The following is a 16,407-nucleotide window of genomic DNA, read 5'->3' as shown; positions in this document are numbered from 1 at the left end:
GTGTGTGTGTGTGTGTGTGTGTATTTCAGGCCTGTGTGTAGTGATTACTTGTAATTACTTGTACTGATGATAATTAATGATAATAAGAATTTCCCCACTGAGGATCAATGAGTATAAATTATTAGTCGTTTGTATTTGACTAGGTAATGGACCTAGTCAAAACATGAAATTAATTGAGATTGAATATCCTGTGTGCATGTCATCAAAAGCACACACGTGTTCAGGCAGCAGTGGTGCCCTCTGAAATTCAATGTCTTTCTCAAGATGGTGACAGATATGGCCTTACTGGCTGCAGGTGATCCTGCAGGTGAAGTACAGGTCTCTTTTAGCCATCCGGATGGATATTGTCCATCAAGCCTAAACCCAACTACAGCCAAGATTGGGTGGCTCCTATTCTTAGAATGGGTCGCTGTGATGTCATGGCAGGACTGGGATTGACAGATAGGGTATGCGTGGCATGCTGAGCGCCCCGGGGGCTCTCATGGCTGTTCTTCCTGTCTGTGGCTTGGCCTTTCGTGGTTTTAAAGCAGAGGATTAAAGGGCACAGGAAACTACAGGCGCTAATTTTAGACAGGCATGTCGATGGGTTTGGCAGACCCCATCAGCACCTTCATCCCATCGGCACGGCGACTATGACTGGGCAGGCCATACAGGGATCTGGAAACACATATGGTTGGGTCATGGTGAGGGCTGTCAGGGCGGTCGGCATGCGGACATATCGTCAGATTACTGATGGGCCCAGAGTTAAATGCACTGTAGTGAAGAGATAAGCACGCGTTCAGACGGAAAGTAGCATTTAACTGCATTAAAAAAGTAAAGGTCTGCATTGGTGGGTTGCTACAGGTATAGGTGAGGAGATGAAATACAAGCTTCCGGTTTTGAAGCTCATCAGATGCCAAAACTTGGTTTATGGAGATTAATGAGTTGCACTTTCAGCTAAATGTCATGAATGTAGCTGGCTACAGAGCTAACACTGTGGCTGATGAACAGGAAAGCACTGCAGAAACAGATGGCTGCATGCAAAGAAAGACACGATCCCTGAACTTCAGTTCTGTTTGGCTCTTCTTGTCTGACTTATAAAGCTAAGACAAGACATGGCAGACAGAATAGTCATGCAAAGCAACTCATTACAGTTTGACTGGTAAGAGAAATATAGGCTGTATATCTGAAATTATTAACGAATGATGCATTGCTTCTCTGAGTTACAAGATCAATGCTGATAACAACTTTTCCCTTTACGCACATATTGTTTTCCACAGTAGAGTTCATTAAAACAGCCAATTACAAGTGAGTTCCAGACATCACAGGGCTGAATATTGGAATAATAACAGTTTATGTGCTAGTTTTGCTGGAGAATTACCTGTGTACCAGATCCACTCCAGGTGTTTGCTAATTACGCTAAGTTGTCAGCTCATGGGGAATTTTGTTTCCAAACCAGAGCACGGGCCAAAAAGTAACTTTTAAAAGTCTGAACAGCACCGGGACAAGTAATTATTGGTAGTTGCTTCCTGCTGGCACTGATCAAAGACCCAAAATACTTCTGTTACTATGTGGCACAGAGCATCGAAACCAGTGGTGAGCAGATCCTTCACTTAAGTAAAAGTACTACAGTAATACCACGGTAGCAAGTAAAATTTCTGCATTGGAAATGTTACTTAAGTAAAAGTATAATCAGGGAAATGTACTTTAATTATTCAAAGTAAAAGTACTCAATGCTCACATTTTAGAAAACTGGAAAACATGTGTTTCATTATATTGTTAGTGTATTGGTAGTTGCATTCATAAGAAACAGTCATATTTTATGAACAATGTGTTTTGTGTACAATAATAATTTGTATAGTGACTAGTAACTTAAAATGTCAGATTAATGTAATGGAGCAAAAAGTACAATATTTCTCTCTGAAATGTAGTGGAGTAGAAGTAGAAAGTGGCATGAAAAGAAAAAAACTCAATTTCAACTCAACTTGTACCTGAAATTTGTGCTTAAGTGCAGTACTTGCGTAAATTTACTTACATTCCACCACGGATCAAAACCCATGCTTATTTCTCCTAACACGTGTTGCAAAGTAACATCCTGTAGTGTTGAAAATGCCACATCCGTTTCCTGATTGCGTATGGGCCCAGCATCCAGCTGTGGGCTCAGCGTGCAGCGCGGCTGTCCCAGTTCCCACTGGCGTTTTGGCCATGGACATAAAGGCAAGAGGGTGCAGGGCTAAACTTGGCGCGCCTGTTAATCCTCTGCTAACGGTTCCTGTCCCTCTTACCCTCAAGCGACAGCGTGTTGACAGCAGCCTCCACCCCCTCCATCTATCCCTCCTCCATCCATCCCTCCATCCGCTCCCCCAGCACCCCCCCACCCACTGTCTCATGTCACATGTTCCCCCTCATCCACCAGCAATTTCCTGTTGCCCTCGCGATCGTGTTACAAGTTCCAAATTGCAAAGGCAGACACACACACAGACACACACACACACACACACACACACACACACACACATACACAACACACACACACACAGACAGACACACTCACACACGCACACTTCCTACAAGCTCACTCTCAAATCACAGACATAAAAGGGCGCAAACACTAACACACAAAAAACACAAAAACATGCACACACTCCCTCTTGCATGCCAGCAATGCTATCATTTTCACTGCCAGGCCTCACATATCTTCACTTACACCATCACACTTCCATCTCTCTCTCTCTCTTCTCTCTCTCTCTCTCTTCTCTCTTCACCCACAACACCACACACACCACACACGCACACACACACACACACTCTCTAACCAGATTATTAATCCCGCTCAGGGAAACGGCTGTGAAAAACCTTGTCGGAAGCAACAGATGGACCAACTCAAAAAAAAAAAAAAAAAAATCCCAAAAACACTTCCTGTCGGTGGCAGATTTGCACACATTCAGTGTGTGTGTGTGTGTGTTGTGGTGTGTGTGTGTGTGGTGTGTGTGGTGTTGTGTGTGTGTGTGCATCTGTGTGAAACCATCCTCCAACAAAACACGCCAATTTTTGGGGTGTAATTTGTGATTTCATGAGTGAGATTGCTGCAGTTAAGTTGAGTTAAGTTGCAGTTAAGGTGTTGTGCTTCTGTGTTTGTGTGCGAGTGAGGGACGAGGACATGGGGGGGGGGGGGGGGGGGGGGGGGTTGCGGTGGTATCAAGTTCTACATGTACTTCTAATTGGGCAGCAGGCAGTCTGCTCATTAAAAAAGCATATTAGAGCCTGTTTCACAGCTGAGAGGATCGGTGTATGTGCGTGACTGTCTGGAGTTGCCTTTTCACACATGTAGAACGCGACAGATTGCCCATGCCAGATGCATTCTCACTGGAGATACTTTTGTATTGAGGGGTGGCGCCTGGGTAAAGTGTGTAGGAAGCAGGACAGGACAAGGATTACCTTTCAGCAATGTAGCTAGTTTGTAATTTAATCATTAACAACAGTCTCTTGCTGTTCTTTAATTTTCGATTTCGGGGTCAGCCCTTACCAACAGAAGTTCCCGACTCTCATTGTCTCACCAGTTAGACGTTTTTCTTGGTGTCTTCCTTTCCCCCCAACCCCAATGTTTGTTTTCTTCCGATTTCGCGTTGAAGTTGCACGATAGAAATGTCATCAACACACCCACTCGCTCGCTGTGAATTCTCCTGAACAATGACGTGACATGGATTGAGTGAATTCATCTAAAGTAGGTTGAAAAAAAAACGATAGACGCTGTCCGTACTGAGAATACCGAGCTAGCTTCTTCTTACAGCTAGCTGTGATGTGTGATTCAAGCTTGATTCATGGTCCTGCGGCGGCTCCTCACAGAGTTTTCGGCTTAGCCTACGTAAGTGGCTTGAAATTTATACTTGAGGGTTGGTGTGTGCGTCGATCTCTTTAAGAGAATAGCAGGTTTAGCATTTGGGAACTGTGTGTGTGTGTGTGTGTGTGAGGGGAGTGTGTGGTAGAGTGAGTGAGAGAGTGATGGCGATTAGCTTTGGAGCGAGTAGCGACTCTAGAGTTACAGTGAGAGAAACAAAGTCTCCCCTGTGCTTTCTGACCACGGTGGGAAATGTTTAGCAGGAAAAGTTAACCCTCTCCTGGATTGGAAGGTTTTTTTGGAAAAGGAGAACCAGGAAATGAGTAGAGGGAAATGCAGCGCTACCAACTCACGGCCGAGCAACGAGAGGTGCACGACAGGCTACATCGTAGGGTCCGTGTCGCCACGTACATAGCCACAACGTAGAGCATAAATCACGCTTTATTGCCGTAAAGCATTCAGAGAGCAGAGTGGGAATAAAAGAAGCACAATTCTCCCTATCAGTCTGTGTAGCATCAAAATGTTTTTAAAGCTGTTGATTTAAGGTACTAAGTTACATAATGCTGCTTCAACAGATGTTTCCTGATTGGAACCTTTACCTGTTGCCAACTTGTGTATGACAGGCTGTCAGCTTGTTATTTCCTGCCATCTGATTTGTTTTCCTAAATTTCCTTATCAGCCTGCATGCCATGTCCTGCGCCAGAATTCTTTGGGTCCAGTTTCTTGCCAGTTCTTCAGAACTGTTACAAACACTTAAACTAGAATTTTAATGAGTTAAATCATATATTTGTTAAACACGATTGTCTGTTTGCTCACTGGAGCTTTCTGTCTGTTTAATCAACGCTAACGCCAGATGGAGGTCCACAGGTCAACTATGAGATAGCGGCAGACACTTAGTCTCTCTATGGTCGATGTACTCTGTAAATGTGCACTTCCTCTCACAGCGTCAGCAAGTCGAGCCTGTTGCTGCATCGTGGCCTTTCAGATCGCACTGCTGTCACACTCAGCTTTCGTCACCTCTCCTTTACTCCCAAACCTCCCACATGAACAAACCTCCTTCTACAGCCAAACACTCTCATAATTGACAGCTGATGTCCTCCTCTCCTGTATGTCCCACTTCACCTCTAACTGTAAACTGAGCTTTTGAAAGGTTTTACATTTTCCAATTTCAAATGAATGCTAAGCACACTTCCCTTGTGTGAAAAACACACACACACACACATTGCATTACTGTGGGCTTTTAGCTAGAAGTGATATCACCAGACTTATCTTTATTCCTGTATCTGCTTTGTAGCAGACACCACCCTCATTGTCTGTGTGTGTTCTTGTATTATCTTTGTCAGGACCAGTTTGAGGGTCAACCTTAAGGACATTTTGTCCTCAACCTCAAAGGGCAGTTTGAGAGATAGATTCCGGTAAGGGTCAAGGGCTATAGGGAATGCAATTATTATTAGGTCCTCATAAGTATAGAGAAAGTACATGCTTCCCTGCTGTTTAAATCATCACTTGTGTCGTTGTGACCTCTGACCCCACCCACACCCTCTGGAATGCTGGGAAGGAATGTCTGGAGTAGGGGGAAAGTCAGAATAGAGAGTTTTGTTGTGGGACTCTGTGTTTTGCACTCCCCGTGTGTGTGTGTGTGTGTGTGTGTGTGTGTGTGTGTGTGTTTGTGTGTGGATGTGTGTGTGTGCGTGTGTGTGTACAGTACAATACAATGTTCTCTATTACAGCCATTCAGCCCACGCACTTTCCACAGCAAGACAGTGTTTTTTTCCCAGTGTCATCACCATCCTACCTAGACTAAGTTTGCTATGAATGGAACAGTCTGACATTTTAGCACATTTACCCTTTAACATAGTCTATAAGTTCACTCTGACATAAACTAATCTTTGTCTTTTTGAATTAATAAACCATTTTCACTGAGTAAAGCTGCAATGCAACATGTTTTTGAAACAAAGTCTCTTTGGTATCACATTGAAGCCTGAGATGGTCTGGTCCTGTCTACAACACAATCTCTTTCCCTGTCCCCGACCACTTCTACAGCGCATGACACACTGGGGCCTACAACGTTTTGTACAAATACGTGCAGTCATCCTTCCTGATTGAGTTCCCTGTCTTGGCCATTTGTAATTTTTGATTATGCCACAGCATCACCTGACGAGCTTTACACCATTGACAAAAAAAGTTTGACCGTTCCAAGCATGGCGCCCAGGAAGAGCGTTTTGTCTTAAAGCCACCATGGGCTTAGCGGATAAGGGTGGAACTGCAAGACTTTCACATAGACTTTGCATGGCGAAAGAAACTTTTATATTTCAGTCGACAATTGTTTTTGGGGTACATCAACATACTAGCCCAAACACTTAAAGGGTCCTTATATAAAATGTCACGTTTGTAAAAATTTTAAATTCATTAGTAGCCGAATCCAGAGTTACGAAACTAGGCATGTTGATACTGAACGTGCATAATGAACGTGAGCAGACCCACTGGACTGCGCCCACCCATGTCGCCTGCCCATGTTAACCTCAGTAGCTAGCGCTAGCTTGTTGCTAGCTAATAGCACAACACAATGATGACATCCTTGGTTGTCTAAATACATCCATCTTTCATTTAGATAAGCATGTAAACGACCAGGAACAACGAAAACACAATGTTTCAGACAATGAATTGGCGAGTTCATGAGTTCACCGTGTAGCTATACCAACAAACAATTTAAACTTGTGAGAGACACGAGAGAGAAGCTCGTGAACAAGCATGTTGCTATTGGTTGCTACAACGACACAAACTGTTGCCAGCGCGCATGCCCATCATGACATCATGGGCCAGTCAACGCGGAAGATCTGAGCTCCATGATTGCTTTATGCTCCTTTGAGCCCTCTCGTTGGAATGTACAGGGCTTCCCGCCAAACGCTGTATCCAGTTGTCTTAATACATCCATGGTTCGTAGTCTATCACCACAACGTTCTTCTTCCTGGATTGCTCCAGTGCACCCTGTTATACGACTGAAACAACCTTTGAACATACACGTTCCACCAAAACAAGTGTCTATTTCTATAACGAGGCTATTTTTGGGGGAAACCGTGACTCCGCTCGGCGCTGAGCACAGCCCAAGACAATTGTGATTGATTTAAAGAAGTGCCAATAAACCAGAGCACGTTTTTCTTCCATCCCAGAATGTTGTATGCAAGACAAGACCATTCCTATCGCTTGAACTGCTGATGTATAAGTTGGTGGATATGCATGCATGTCTTTATAACTCCCACCTTCATGTCCTTGCAGCCCCCATATCAGCCACCCATCTCCCACTGTGATGCATGCACAGATCTGATGGATTTGCAGGGTGCTGAAATAGCTCTAAGTTCTGCACGTGCAACTGTGAGCTGTCCCAGATACAGGCAAAGTAATGGGTGGAAAATATCATATTTTCATCGTTTATACCATATTAGGCTTTTAGCCATTATAGGCATCCGGGTAGAACCAGCTTGGATGTAACGTGTGTTTGATTGGAAAATTGTTGGTTCTAGTTCCGGGTATTACAAGCTTTTTTCATCTGCAACAAACGTCCCATTTAAACCAAGAAAACCGACCACAGTCTGTCAAGTTGAGATGATGTTTTTATGGTTTTAACAGCCCAACAGGCACATGTAGATATGATGCAGACAAAACATAATCAAGAATCAGATCAGGCACTGGGGACCAGGCACAAAGCTCTGAAATCATGGGCCAGCAGCTTGGGCCTTATAGATATTTGGCGTGCAGGTAATCCAACCTGTAAGGATTATTCAAGGTAGACATAAATATTTTTCCAAAATAGATTTTCTTTTTCTATCCCCTCAATTATTTAATTCAATTGATAAAGCGGTGTTAGTCCCAATGGCATTTTTTACCATGAAGTGGTCCTTTGTGCCACCACACTTGGCTAACTGTCTCAACGTGCGGTTAGATGGCGTTTCAATACCTCTTAGTTGAAAATTGAATCCTATATCACTCAGTTTATTGCACAGTTCCAAATTTTTGCAGAGATTAATGTTGGCTCTGTAGAAGACCCCAGGATATTGTGGGACATGATAAAAGGTTTTACTAGGAGCAATACCATACTTTTCTGCTCTAATGCACAAAACGCATTCAGTCTACCAAGTTCCTTCTTTTTTTTTTTACCTTCAATTAATATCATTACTCAAGGCATACAGGATCCCCTGGCAAAGTTCGTTGCACATCCATCCCATCCAGAAATTATTTATTATGCAGCCAAAAACCTTTGTTATGGTATCCAGACTTTATCAGTTTTTGGTACTATCTGGCCGCTTTGGCTGAAGGTCTGGGAACGCGATTGTCCAGACCTGAGCAATGACCTTTACTGGCACAATGAATGGTCTAACTTCCCAGAAGTATCTCGCAATCCAGACCATCAGCAAATTAACTACAATGTCATTCACAGGGCATATCTCTGTGCTACACCAATGATGGTGTTAAGGCTTTCCTCTTTGTCCACATAGTCGGTATTATTTGTGTCCCCGTCAAAAATTGCCCTTCAGAAATTTTATGTTTATTGTCCCCCCCAACTGTTTGATGCGATTAACGCCCATGTATCTGCGTGATACTGTTTTAAAAATCCCTTCACCTCTAGTTGAATGTCTTTTTTATTAGTTAAAGTTTATCAAAAATGTACCCCCTTGACATATTTTTTCAGCCAAGTTGCCCCTGACCAGTTAAAAACATTTTCATAGAAAAAAAGGCTATATAAAAAGGATAAAATACATTGCTGTGCCATCAGTGTCAGTGCAAACCTAACAACCTTGTAACTGAAAAACAGCAATCTACATTTCAAAGGTAGAATTGAAAAGTGTTCAATCCAAAATACAGATTCATCACTAAATCCATATATTATTATACTCTTGTATGATTATGTATTTCAGGAATTATGCATGATTGATATTTATTTTACTTAACATGTTTTGAAAATCTCACGCACACCCTGCAGTACTCCAAAGTACCCGGTTGTGATTGGTTTGGAAGAAATACAAACAACCCAGAGCGATTTGTTTCCTCTAAGTACAGAATTATGACCTTTTAATAATTAATTATGAGCCACTTTCAATGGCTAGGCTGTGACATGACAGATGTCCATAACATTGATTTAGCTGTGAGGATTTTTGCAAATATCTATCACCAATAAAACATATGTGGTGCGCCATGTGGTGAAGTTTTATTATAACATTGGGAGAATTGTTGTTAAACGGAGATGGCATTTTAGCAGAGAAATAGATCTTAACATGATCTTTTTTCAGCCTTTTAAATTCTAAAAGTGTGTTTTATAATGGTTTTTTTTTATCTTCTTGTCAAAGAGGGAATTCAAACTTGAATTCTTGAATAGGCCAATGCTGAAAACTTGTTTTCTTTGTATTCCTTGTGAGTCAGACTTATGAAACCTCTCCTCAGAACACTATCTTTGGCTCTTTCATAAACCTTGAGACAACGTGTCCTTCCACCCACACAGCCTCCACCTGAAGTGACTACAGTGATCTTTCTATTTTCACTCTGTTGAAGAGAAGAGATGGAGGGAGCATGATATTAAGAGAGAGAGAGATAGCAGAAAGAGAAAGAGAGGGAGAGCCACATGGAAAGAGAAGCGGCGGTTGACAAAAGGCGATCTCTAACGGCTGTGAATCATCGGCGCTGTCTCCATTCGAGCCCACGCAGCCAACTCAAGAGGAGTATAAATAGTCATTATCATTCAAAAGCCGTTTTCAAAATGACAAAATGAGAGAAACAAGGCGGGGATACATCACAGCCTGCCCAAACTGACAGACCTGCTATCAAGCCCACTTATCTGATGTAGATTTTTTTTCACTGTGTTGTCTGTTAGCCTCCAGTTTTTGCATAGTGTAAGTTGTGTCCAACACCCGTCTGGTGTCAGTCTGACTGAGATGGTAAATTCCACCTATGTGTTCTTATTGTGGCAATAACAGCTTTTCTGATTCTGATTCTGATGCAGGATTATGTCGACAAATAATCTATTGGTAAATGTTGACTATAATCTTCACTCAGTAATCAAGCAGAGAAGACATTTTTGTACTGCCTTTTTTGCAATGTGTATATGATCTTAATGTTTTAGCTCCAAATAAAAGACTAGACGGTATACTGGAGGATGAACTATGTCATCAAGACAGTTTAATTAATATTTAAATGTATTTGGGAAACAATGTGAAACTTTTTCAGGCTTCTTTCAATTTTTGTTTTATACACAGGTCGATTTTGTAACTACATGTCCGTGACAATGATAGGTGAGTGTAGTGAAAGTGTAGTGTAGTGATTTACTAAATTCATGGAAAGTATTTCTTATCTAATGCCATTAACGAGTGATTTTTTTTCTTAAAAACTATTTCTCATTTACTTGTGCTTCCACTCATTATTTACATACATACACTTTGTGTCCGAGTGGCTTAGAGTTTTGGTATTTTGAACGCTAATTACGAAGCCACAGCCAGCAGCTGATTGGCTTACCTTAGCATAGGGAAAATCTATATTTTTATGTTTAGCTGTCAGGAAATTCCTTGTCAAATCACAATGCTACCAATATTTTAACAAAAACAAGGATTTTGACCCTTGGTATTTTAACTGTTGTACATCACGTACGTAACAAGTCCTCCAAACCAAACGACAATATAGCTTGTACAGTATAGTCCTACCCTCTGATATAACCAACAGGAGGATTTGTCCGTCCTCATATCAAAACGTAACGTTCACGGTTTGAAACATGTCGTTAACGTTGTGAAACAGTTGAAGTTTGGTTATTTTCAGGCAAAAAAAGACTGCCTGTTAAGTTTTGAAAAAGATTGTGGTTTGGCTTAAAGTCAGGACATTGGTTCCATTACTTCACGTCAGTCTTGTGCATACTTTTGTCACGTTCTGAAGTGTGTTTAACTAACAGACTTACTGATTTTAGCCCAGATCTTTTCCTGTGGTCGTATGGGTTAGGGGACTTATTGGTTTGGACAGTGTGCAGGAGCCTTTCTTGTCTCCTTGTCCTTTCTGATGTTTCCGTCCTTGTGTCCTTGTCCTTTCTGATGCAATGAACATTCCTCTGAATGTGTGTGTCCTTGCAGTGCGTTGACTTTAGACAACCACACTTTTCTTCCCAGTCTGCCGCCCTTATATTAGTGAAACTATAATAATATCCTAGTCGAATGCTCCCTCCTGTTTCTCGCTGGTGCAGCTGTGTTGTTTCCCGTCATCAGTTTCCGCCCACGGCGGGATGTTGGCACGTCGAGGAACAGGAAATGGAAGTGGGTAATTAGGGCAGATCCAGGCCTGCCTGCCCAGTGTATCCAGCCCAGGTATGAGTAATGCTGCTGACACAACTGTGGCACTTCAGCGACAGAACTGGGGAAAGAGAGCTAATAATTAAGACAGTGGGAGGAAATAGCACTTCATCGCTTCAGCATTGCAGCACACTTCACCAGCTATTGGGCAAAAATCAGAATACTTCACAGGATTGTTGACATGTACCGGAATAGAAACAATATGTAACTCATACATGATGCTACTGTACATTCAGCCCTATCACAGTGCTGCGGTAACTGGACTGGATAATTCTGGTTTATCACAACTTGGGTCTTATTTTCGTTGTTGTCAGCAAGCTATAAAGACTTTTATGGATTTGATTAAAGTAGATAATTCATCTCAATAAAACATTTTGGCAGCTTTATCTGTCTTTCCTTTGTCATGATGTTACTGATGTACGCTACTGCAGTAAAAAAGGGTGCACTGTCTTTTCAGGTGCCTGTGGGAAGATCCAACATCTGAGACCTAACAGTTGGCTGCTAATAAAAACCAAATCCTTTTTTAATAGTTAGTAAGTCAACAAATTCACTTCATTCTTTTCATAACATCAATGCTTAGTTGTTGTCCATCTTTTCCAATTTCCACAGCTCGGGTTTACTCAAAGAGCAGTCCAAGATTTAATTTGTACCATCATGCAGTTTACAGATGATGAACTTTAATAGATTACCTCCCTGAAGACCATTTTATCTCTGAAGATCTAAACAAAACTGTTGTTCAGCTGTGTGTTCCTGTCAGTCAGATCTGGAAAACTAGATTTTCTCAATTTTCCAACAATGGCTCATGGACTGAACACCCCAGACTGATGACAGTGAGTGCTAATCAAGTGTAAATGGATTATTGTGTTAATGAACACACCAAGGAGCAGACAGCAGGTTGACTGAGACTACATCTACAGTAAAACGTTTTCATTTTAAAGCAGCAATTTGAGACAAAAACGTGCTCTGTCCACACAGGAGTTTTAACTCCATTAGCAGAATTAATCTCCATCCAAATTAACATATGTGACAATTCATTTCACATGACCCTTCGCATACACTGGGCATGCACTTTTGAACAGGCAGCAGATTGTCTGACGTTACTTTGCAGATGAAAATCCTGGTTGTACAGTATAATTTGAAAATACAGAAAATACTCTGTAAAACCAGGGATTTATTAGCTTGGTCCAGTGTCGTAGTCGAGTCATCAACTGTCAAGTTCAAGTCAAGTCTCAAGTCCCCAGTGTTCGAGTCAGAATCTAAGTACGAGTCACCAAAGAAGAGAGTCAAGTGACCATTACCTGAGTTTGAGTCTGAGTCGAGTCCAGAGTCCAGAGTCCAGAGAATAGCAACTCCAGTTGGACTCGACTACTCCATCACTGGCTTGGCCTGTAACAAGATGGAAGTGTTACTGACAGGTGTGCAAGCCTTTCTAACTGACGTGCAATGTTTGTCCAGACCATAGATTTCAACCCAAAACAGGGGCAGCAGTATTTCCAATTGTCTCCGTTTAAGGGGCTCGGAAATGCCGGAGTAGTGCAGATGAGTAAACATTAAAAAAAAAATGTTAGTTTTTAAACCAAAGTGTAGTAGTGTGCATGTAAACTGAGAACATCAATAGTATATTGCTGCTTTTTGAAACTCTTAGAAAAGAGCACATTTACCTTAAAGCTATAGTGCGTAGTTTCTGCCGCCACCCCCGAGGAATTCTAAGGAACGACAACAAAACTGTCGGCGCATCCACATGATCCAAGCCTCACGTGATCGCGCACAGCCCACACCCCTCCTCCATGCAGTTACTTGTAGCTAAGAAGGATCAAAAAACATGATGGACTCTTCAGAAAAGGTAATTATCTGCACTTAAGGTTCTGCACGGCAAAGTCTCCGTCTTCTGAACACATCCATACTGAGATATACAGAGAGAGTTGTGTGAAGCTAATTAGCATTGTAGCAGCTGCCAATGGCTTTAATGTAACAGATGTTCATTAATATAAAAAACGTACACACTAAAGCTTTAGGCGTGATTTATGATCGACGCAGAGGTTTCGCCAGTAAGTGGCCTGAAGATTATAATTGTGGTGGTGTGTGCCTAGATCTTTTAAAGAGAATAGCAGGGCCAGCATATGTGTGTGTGTGTGTGTGTGTGGTAGAGTGCGTGAGAGAGTGATGGGGATTTGCTTCAGAGCGAGAACCGACTCAAGAGTCGTAGTGAGAGAAACAAGAGTCTCCTATGTGTTTTTTGACCACGGTGGGAAATCTGTAGCAGGAAAAGTTAACCCTCTCCTGGATTTTATGTTGTTTATGGAGAAGGAGAACCAGGAAATGCAACAGTACAAAACAACGGCTGAGAGACGTGCGTCACCGCAACATTTTTACATCAGGTTGCGGCATAGGGTCCGTGCCTTTACGTACATACATACGTACCCACGGCGTAGATTTAACGCACAAGCATAAATCATGCTTTAGTCCTTATGGGGAAAGGAGAAATCCATCAATGACAGACCAACTTCTACTCACCTTGCTGCTCCCTCCTCATTGGTATCTTTATGCCATACTGCTATGCTGAATGTTATCGCAATTCAGAAAAAAGAGGTAAATATATACATCCCTGTTTCTTTTTGTGTGTCCTCTTTGAATTATTGTGCGTCTCTGTTGTCAGGCCAACAGGGGGGAGATGAATAAATACACATCATATTCAACCATCAGCCAGCAGCGGCTTAAAATGGAGGAGAAAAAAGCACCACGGTACAGACAAACACAGCCTGTCCTTGGTCTGAATGAACCCTCGCTTGCTGCTTGTGAGTGGGAGGAATGAGGGGAATGGAAGCTGTTAACAGCTTTGTCATTTTCAGAAACAGTTTTTTGAGCTGCATATAGATCAGCTGTATTCCAAGGCACTGATGTGCAGGTTTTTAATGTTGAGCTGCTGACTCCTCCGCTGGAAGACCTTTGAAACGAATGAGAAACAGACTCCCCCACACTTGTAAGGCTAATCGACCTTCATTACAGTGAGGCCTTTACCAGATTCTCCACTTTCTGTGGACTGTGGTTTCAAGAGATGCTCTGTTGGTTGGTCGGTTCTTCGGTCCCAGCCTGGTTTCACAGAATTCCGTGAAACAATGACGATCTGTTACCACCGCATTACGTGGTGTTGGCATGGATTGTGTGAAAATTCTGTGTGGGCACCATGCAAAACAATGCCCGTGTAAAGTCAATGAGAAGATGATGTAGCATTAAAAGCGACTACGGTAGAAAGTGTATGAAGTAATATGTATGAAAGCCCAAAAAATCTGCATAGGGAGGTTGGTTGGGGTGGGGGATGGGTCAATCAGGACAGGGCTTTCCCCCAGGAGAGCAGAGATCATGTCCCGCTTGTCACATTTCCAACATTTTTTTTTTTTAACTAAACCCAACCGTCCAGTTGTTGTCCCGCGTCCCGATGTTGTTTTCCTAAACACAACCGTCCCATTGTTGTCCCATTGTTGTCCCATTGTTGTCCCGCGTGTCACGGAAATATAAGCTCACCTGTGACTTTTTCATTAAGTTAAAGGGCAGTGTCACATCATGGAATTCTTCCACAGGTCCGTCACGGATCCCATTAAACTGCCACAGATTTTAAGTTATGGGGCCTTGTTCATTTCATGCTTACATGGAATAACTAACTAGACTAACATTGTGTGTGTGTGTGTGTGTGTGTGTGTGTGTGTGTTCATGTGTGTGTGTGTGAGAATGTACGTGGTCGCAACTATTGCAAATGTGCGTTTGTCTTGCGAACATTTTTAACAAATCAAGCATGTACTATTTTAAATTAAACTAGACCGGTTAATTATCAGTGACATCAGAATAATAATCACAGAGGATATCCAGTAATATAAATACAATCACACCAAAACAACAAATCAATCTCATTTTAATAATCAAAAATAACCATCAGTAACCATTATCACTTTCAGAATAAGATTAGAAAAAATACTCTGACTGGCTTGCTGTATAGTCTGTTTATACGACACCTGTTGTAACAGCGTTTTCCTGTTTCCCATCAACGTTATTTTGTGTTTTCTTTTTCTTTTTTTAATACAGAGTTATTGGGACAGAAAGGGTTGCATCGTGTGCGTTTGTAAAGCAGCCTTAAACAAATTTGACTTGACTTGACTTGGAGGCATAACTCTTAAAACACTTGAATAGTTTTTGAAGGAAAGAATCATGAATGTGACAATCATATACTCTTAGGAGGACTTTAAATAGTTAGAAAATCTACCAGACCACAACTGCTTCTGAGATCTTCACTTAAGTAAAGCTCAAGCTACTGAGGCCCATTGGCTGTCTAAAAAATAACAAAAGCAAAGATATTAATCCCTTATATGGCACTAACCCAGGTTATACTGTATGCTTTCTCCACTCTACATAAATAAATGTCCATTTATTTATTTAATCCATGTATTTGTCTGTCTCTGCAGATTCCCTTTACAGATTCTTCTTCCAGTTTTTGTAAGCAAGTCTGCACAACGTCCAAAGAACACAGGAACTGGGATTTAATGACTCAAACTGACATTTCTTCCTTCATTTTCCCAAACCAGCCTTCAATAAAACACATCGAACCTGTTACTTTTCCCATATACCCTCTCTTGAAAAAGGCCTTGAGCGCCTGAACACAGCAGCCATCCTTCTGTTAGAGTAGAGGAGGAAGACCATTAACAAACAGCAGGGGCCACACTGGATGGCAGAGCCCGGGCACTTGATGAAGGTTGACGGCTCAGGAGCCGACAGAGGCTTGTAAATATTTTAGTGTTATTATGCAATGTCTTAAAAGGGTAATTCCACCTCATTAATCTCATTAAATGAAAGTCAAGAATACGTTTGCTTCTTTTGTACTATTAGTTTCCATTGTTACCTTTGAGATACAACAAAGTGTGAAAATCATTAAATGCAACACATTAACACATTTACATGCTAAAGATAAAAAAAAATGTCCTCATTGGAAAGCCTCCCAACTCCTACTTGCGCTTTCTTAGTGTTTCTCAGTGTCAGATACCGACGCAAAAATCGCCCTTTAGAGCAGCAGCTCGATCACGGTGCTGTGAGATGGCACAACATTAAGATTGAAAACGCTAGCAAGAAGTATGAAAGACCAAAAATCTGCGTAGGAGACTGGGGTTTGTGTCCCGAAACGTACATTTTGTATCCCCAAACATGATCTTTTCCCAAGACGCGAGTCCCGAAGGCGTCATATAGTGACACCAAGAGTCCTGACCAAGCGGATCTAAATAGGAAGAC

Source organism: Etheostoma spectabile, chromosome 8 (genome assembly GCF_008692095.1).
Source record: "Etheostoma spectabile isolate EspeVRDwgs_2016 chromosome 8, UIUC_Espe_1.0, whole genome shotgun sequence".
Classification (NCBI taxonomy): domain Eukaryota; kingdom Metazoa; phylum Chordata; class Actinopteri; order Perciformes; family Percidae; genus Etheostoma; species Etheostoma spectabile.
The sequence above is the reverse complement of the archived record's forward strand: the minus strand, read 5'-3'. Positions refer to the sequence as shown.